Raw genomic sequence first — 7,500 nt, 5'->3', positions numbered from 1 at the left:
GATTCTTTTTAATTTCCTTCTCTTTTCTTTATGTTAACCTCTCCTCTGTTTCTTGTTCTCAAATTTTCTTCATTTTTCTCCTGTGACTTTTGACCTTTATTTATTATCCCATCTTTCGTTTGCTTTTACTTCTAATTGTATATTCTTTTCACTTTTCTGTACACACATGTATACTCAAACTCTAGGTCTCTGCCTCAGTCTGTCTGTTTCTGTCTGTCTATCTTTCTCTGTCTGTCTGTATCTCTTTCACACACACACACACACACACACACACACACACACACACACACACACACACACACACACACACACACACACACACACACACACACACCTCCAACACATTTTCCTTCAATACCTCATTTTTACATCCTTCGTTCATTTCACCTTCATTTAACTGTATGCCTCTCTGCCTTCCCATACCCCCTCCTCTTCCCCACAATTTCCCTTCCCTTCCGTACCTCTCCTCTTCCTACTCACCTTCCTCCTTCTTGTTCCCGTCTTTCCCCTCCCTTCCCGTCTCTGTCTTCTCCTTCACTTTCTTACACCCTCTCATTCCCTCCCACATACCATTCGTCTCTCTCTCTCTCTCTCTCTCTCTCGTTCTCCTCTCCTGCACCTCGACTCAAAAATAACCCAGCTTTCTTCTTTTCCGGTCTTTTATTTTTTTATTCTTTTCATCCTTAGACTTCCTCCGCCACTGCTATTCTCTCTCTCTCTCTCTCTGTCTCTCTCTCTCTCTTTCTCTCTCTTTCTCCAAGGACTCAGAGCTCTTTTCGTCTCTCTCTCTTTCTCCAAGGACTCAGAGCTCTTTTCCTCTGTTATCAGCCTCTTTTTTCTGTATTTCGTTAACTATTTCCATTCAGCTTCCCTGACCCTCTCCCTGTGTGTGTGTGTGTGTGTGTGTGTGTGTGTGTGTGTGTGTGTGTGTGTGTGTTCTTACCTTACCTAATTGTTTTTACCTAATTGTATCTTTACAGGAATGAGTCAAGCTCGTACTATCCCGTGTCTTAAACCATATTTATCGTACATGTCCTTAAATTTGTGAATTATTTTGGCATCACTATTTCATTCGGTAGTGCATTCCATTGATCAATTGCTCTGTTTGGGAAACTGAATTTCCTTACGTCTTTATCACCTCTCTTCTTATGCAGTTTTTTGCAGTGTCCTCTTGCTGATGCTTCTTCATATGTTATGTAATCATTTATGTTTATTTTCTCCTTCCCTGATATGCACTTATATAGCATTATCATGTCACCTCTTTTCCTTCTCTCCTGTAGTGTTGGTAGATTCAGTTTATTTAGTCTTTCTTCGTAGTTTAGGTCCCTTAAGCTTGGTATCCATCTTGTAGCGGACCTTTGAACTTTTTCAATCTTGTCTACGTGCTTTTTGAGATGAGGACTCCAGACTACTGATGCATATTCCAGGGTTGGTCTAATGAATGATGTTATTATCCTTCTTAGCATGTCTTCATTTATGTATGTGAATGCTATTCTCTTATTTGCAAGCAGTGTATACATGTTCCGTACCTTCTCGCTAATGTGGTCAGCCGGAGATAATCTGTTATTGATGATCACACATAGGTCTTTCTCTCTTTCTGATGTGTATAGGGTTTTATTTCCTAACTTGTAATCCCAATCAGGTCTTTTTCCACTTTTACCAACCTTGATTACATGACACTTGTCCATATTGAATTCCATTTGCCATGTACTACTCCATTCATGAAGTTTATTTAATTCTTCTTGTAGCTCTTTACAAGAGTCTGTGTTAGTAATTCTCCTTTGTATTTTTGCATCATCTGCAAACATATTCAGATAGCTCTCATTTCCAGTGTTACTGTTTATATCATTTATATACACTAAAAACATGATTGGTGCCAGCACTGAACCCTGTGGTACTCCACTAGTCACTTCTTTCCATGATGAGTAGTTTCCTCTTAGTACTGTTCTCATTTCTCTTTTTATGAGAAAGTCTTGCATCCAACAAAACAGTTTGCCTCGAATTCCTCCTTGATGGTACAATTTCCATAAAAGTCTTTGGTGTGGTACTGTGTCAAAAGCTTTCTTGAAATCTTAATAGATACTGTCCACCCATCCTTCCCTTTCCTGCATTGTGTTTGTTACTCTGTCATAGTAGCTCAACAGATTAGTAACACATAATTTTCCTTTTCTGAAACCAAACTGTCTTTCTGTTATCATACTGTGTTCTTCTAGATGATTTACCCAAGCTTTTCTTATAAGCTTTTCTAATACCTTGCTTACAACACTGGTCAGTGATACTGGTCGGTAGTTGAGTGGATTTTGTCTATTTCCTTTCTTGAATAAGGGGACAATATTTGCTTTTTTCCAAATATCAGGTAGTTTACCTTGACTCAAGGATTTTTTGAAAATTAAAAATAATGGTTTACTTAACTCCTTTGCAGATTCTCGTGGTACCCAACACGAAATTTCATCAGGACCACTTGCTTTTCCTCTGTCTAATCTACTTAACTCCTCCTGTATTACTTTTTCTGCTATTTGTATATCTGGTAGTATGTGTGGACATGCGTGTTCATCATAGTCCCTTTCAAAATTTTTTTCTTCTGTAAAAACTAATTGGAAATTCTTATTTAGTGCTTCACAAATATCTTTCTCTTGTGTATAAGTGATTCCCTCGTCCGTAATTGTTTGTATGATATCTTTTACTTTGGTTTTGCTTCTGATATAGCTGTAAAACAGCTTTGGTTGATCACTACTTTTATTTATTATATCCTCCTCAAACTGTTTTTGGGCTTCCCTCCTGATTCTTGTATAATCGTTTCTTGCCTGTTTGCAATTATTATACGCCCTTTCACTATCATGTCTTCTGTATCTATTCCACAACAAATCTCTTCTTTCTTTTGATTTTTTACATTCTGTATTGAACCATTTCTGTTTTTCTTATCTGCTTCTTTGTGCTGTGGGATGTACTTCTGGACTCCTATTTCATAAAATTCACAGAACTTTTTATATACAGCATTTAAATCTTGTCCTCTAAGCTCATTTTCCCAATCAACTTCTAAGAAATACTTCTTTAGGTCTTGATAATTTCCCTTTTTATAGTTTAGGCTCTTTTTGTAACTGTCATTGCTGTTTACTATGTCATATGCTATCCTGAAGTTATAATTTAGGACTGCATGATCGCTTTTGCCGAGTGGAGGGTGATATATTAAACTGTCAATATCATTTTCTTGCCTAGTAAATATTAGATCTAGCACTGAAGGTACATCAAGTCCTCTTTTTCTGGTGGTTTCCCTCACATGTTGCGTTAGGAAGAACTCTTGTACGAGATCCAGGAGCTTTTGGTCCCAACAGCTTTCTTGGCTAATTATATCTAGAGTATTCCAATTTATATTTGTATTGAAATCCCCAGTTAGTATAATTCTTTCTGATTTCTCTTCCATTTTATGTAGTAATGATCTTAAACTCTGAATTGTACTCTCTGCCAGGTCCTCATATTCATCTCTTTCCCATGTGTTTGATCTGGGTGGCATGTACAAATTGGCTACAATTACTTTACCTTCAGATGTGTTGATCTCTACTGCAATCAGTTCTACTTGTGATGGTATATCTAGTTTTATTTCATTGACTTTTAGATTTTTCTTAGTTAATATTATAATTCCTCCTCCTTTTTTTTAAATTTCTGTCTCTTCTCCATATATTGTATTCCTCTAAGTTTAGTATGTCATTGGATATCCTTGGTGTTAATTTTGTTTCAGTTAGGCATATTATTTGTGGTTCATTTTCTCTGACATAATCATTCATCTCTAGTAATTTAGATACCATTCCATCCACATTTGAGTACATCAACTTTATCATCTTGTTTATATACTTGTCATGACATGGTTCTACTACCTTCCCTCTTTTTATTCCATCCTGTTTGTGTTCCACTTTCGTACCTGCAATCCTATTACTTTGTAAAAAAATTTCTTCTTCTCCTCTTCTGATCTTCCCTCATTTTTTGTTTTTGCTTCCTCCCTTTTCTCTTTCAGTAATTCCAGTTCCTCTTGTGTTAGGCATCTTTTTATCCATACATTTTTGAACTCCTCTTTTTCCATAAGATTCTTTGCATTTTTTAGTATCTCTTCCACAGTGTTTACACTCTGGAAAGTCACCTTTAGAGGTCTTGTCTTGCTTTTCTCATATTTCCCTAACCTTTTGTGTTCCTCTATGTCTTTACTACATATTTCCTCTGATACTTCTTTCAGTAAGCTCATTACATTTGCCATCTCCCTTTTGTCTCTTGTGATCTTGTTTTTTACTTCTTCCTCTTCTATACCAGTGATTACTATAGATTTGTTTATATCTACTGAATCTCTGACTAACTTTGGATTGTTTTGGATTATTCTTTTCACTTCCTTTTTAATGCTTTTTTCCTCCACCCTTGTTTCTAAGTCTTTCTTTACTTTCACCTTTTCAGCATACGTGGTTTCCACATCATTTTTGTAGCTCTGCACAGCTTCATTCACCTGTGTTATCTTCTCCTCAATATCACTGCTCTGGTCAATAAGACTGCTTACTTGCCTAATTGTCTCTGTGTCATTTTTGAACTCTTCCATAACACTCTCGTGATTGACTACTGTACTTGCCATTTCACTCATTTTCTTCCTAAGTGTACTCAATTCCACTGTTAGTTCACTGATGGTTGTGTCTTTCTTACTGGCCTCCCTTCCTAGTTTTTCTATTTCTTCCTTTTGCAAGTGCATCTGCTTCTTTATTTCATCAATTTCATTTTTGAAAGCCATTTCTAGTTTGTTTACACGTTCAACCAGTCTATTGTGGGTCTCCACTTCAACCAGTTCATGGTAGAAATCATCATTTTGCTTTTTACATTTATCCCTTTTCTTTTCCAAATTTGCTTTACTAAAGTATGTATCCATTTTGCAATACTAAAAGTGCAGCATATGTACTTACAATCCCCGTGTTGTAGTCTAAACAAACCTCAGATGACTCAGCGTATTCGTTCGTCTTGCTTCTTTTTCCTGTTTGAACTAGTCTTGTTTAAACTTATTATTTTGTTTTTTTTTAATAATGAAAAATCATTTAGTCTAACCTGGTACAGAGCTTGACTCATACAAAGATACTAATTTAGGTAATGCCACTGGCCGTGTTGGTTCGGTACGGAGCGCCGATGTCGCACGTCCGACTCGGTTGAATCCCTGTGTGTGTGTGTGTGTGTGTGTGTGTGTGTGTGTGTGTGTGTGTTTGTCTGCCCGTCTCATGTCTGTCTCCATCACTATCTTTCTATCTGTCCATCTACAATATGTGTATCTCTTCATCTATACCTATTTTACGCCATGGTCGCATCCTGTATTTATTCTTTTCCTGATATGCTAAAGATTTCTTTCTTATGCGTTCTAGCCAGGAAGCTGCTGACTACGAGGATATTCTTCTAAAACTCGAATAGGATCTTCTATAGTCAGCTCACTTTATCTAGACGTGAAATTGCCATCTCTTTGTGTTGAATGCCCAGCTACGTGAAGTGATTAACATTAGAAAATATTGCCTGTCATGAATCATGATATTCTACACACACACACACACACACACACACACACACACACACACAATCCAGCATTTCCCCATCACTAACGTCACTCTAGTCTCAAAGCTCAGTCTCGCATGGCAGTGAGAATAGTTAACCGTTGTATACAGGAGAATGCCATAGAAAATTTTAGCAAGGTCCATCGCCTCACAGCAGGGGAAGTTAGGCAATGAGGGTGGGAGAGAGACATGGTTGTTATAGTACAAAGTACTGGGATATACAGTATACAGTACTCCTCGCATACTAGTTGCTGTTGTGAGGGATTGCTGTTAGTATTGTGTTAGCAGTTAATATATACGAGACAACGCTGTAATACAGCATTGGCTATCCTCTTCTTCCATTTTAACCCTTTCAGGCACGGTCACGCGATTCGCGTGGTATCGGCTTGCATTCGGGCAGACACAGTCACGCGACTCGCGTCCTTAAGGCCCAAAAATATTCGCCAGAAAAAAAGTTATAGGCCGATTTGCGTGATTTTTTCAAGGCGCGTTCTTAGGGGTAGCCAAGGCCTACTCGAGGTAAGTCATTGGCAACGCTGTGTCGGCTCATGTCCCTCACCCCGCTCGCTCCAACCTCAGTCATTGTCCAGCAGCCAGGCGGTGAGGGTGACAGATCGTGGTTCCCTTTAAATCCTCCATTATTTTCCCCCTCCTGCCCGAAGCAAAGGCCCCTATTGACTCAGTGTGATAATACATTGTATGTGAACATATAGTGACGTGATATTGTCGATGGAACATATATCTATGTGTTGAAAAGAAATAATGGCGGTTAGGAATCGTTGTGCCTTTGAGAAAGACTCATGGTCAGTGTAGCGGGGTTTTGTCACTCCGCCCCCACTAGGCCGTGTTGCGTGAGCTGACGTATGTCAATAATGCAGCCAAGGCATCAATATATAGTTTGTGAAAGTTTCAGTGGATGGCATGGTGAAATTTTATGGGGGAAGCAAGTGTTATGGATGGCGTCGTGGCCACGCGGAAGTCGGGAGGGGAGAATTGTAGCGGTGTTTTATGGCTTGAATTATCGTGATTCTTATCGTGTAAATGCGTATGAAATTGTATCAAATAAACGTAAAGCATGCTGTAAATGCGTATGGAATTATGAGATATGCGTAAAACATGCTACGAGTTTCCGTGAACGAGTGTAAGTTGTGTGCCAAGAATAGCGTTGCCTCATACTCTCAGTGCAAAGAATGTCGGTAATAAATTCAGTCATGAGCGGAATATTTGCCGAGGTTGTGGTGGATGCATTGTTATAGTAATATATTGGTGTGTGATATCGTGTGAAATGCACGTGAAATGTACCGTATGTGCTCGTCAATGCATATAAAGTTAGGGTTAGCAAGAGTTTAGCAGCATGTGTGAAGAGAGGTGAGCTATGCCAGGTCTTGACGGCTCCGAACGCCGGCGGTAATTGCACAGGTAATGTACGTTGATGTGGCATGTAGTAATAACGTATGCTTAGTACATAATGTAAGTGAAATGTGCAGCGAGTGTTTGTGTAGTTGCGTATCCTTGATTAGCGAGAGTTCAGCGGAAGGTGAGCTGTCAAGGAAATGACGACAACGAACGCAGGAGGTCAAATTGCACAGGTAATGTACGTTGATGTGAACTTTAGTCATGCTTACTATGAAATTTACGAGAAGTGTGCCACGAGTGATATAGTACTCTCCCAGCAAGAATTCTGTTCAGGGTGTGAGAGAATGGTAATTCCCCAAGTGCAACATTGTTATTTTGGCCCCCAATTATATGATTATCACTGTGTTTCTCTGTGAAATGCACGTGAAAGGTTGCGTATGTGCTATTGAATGCATAAAAGTTACGGTGTGTAACGCAGGTTAGCTAAAGTGTAGCGGCAGGTGTGATTGGAAAGGTAGGTAAGCTTACGGAAACATATTGTAATTGCAAAGGTAATGTACGTTTATATGACATGTAGTAAATG

Source organism: Coenobita brevimanus, chromosome 74 (assembly GCF_032717465.1).
Source record: "Coenobita brevimanus isolate Jiangsu-jjx chromosome 74, ASM3271746v2, whole genome shotgun sequence".
NCBI classification, from domain to species: Eukaryota; Metazoa; Arthropoda; class Malacostraca; order Decapoda; family Coenobitidae; genus Coenobita; species Coenobita brevimanus.
Note: the sequence above shows the minus strand (reverse complement) of the source record.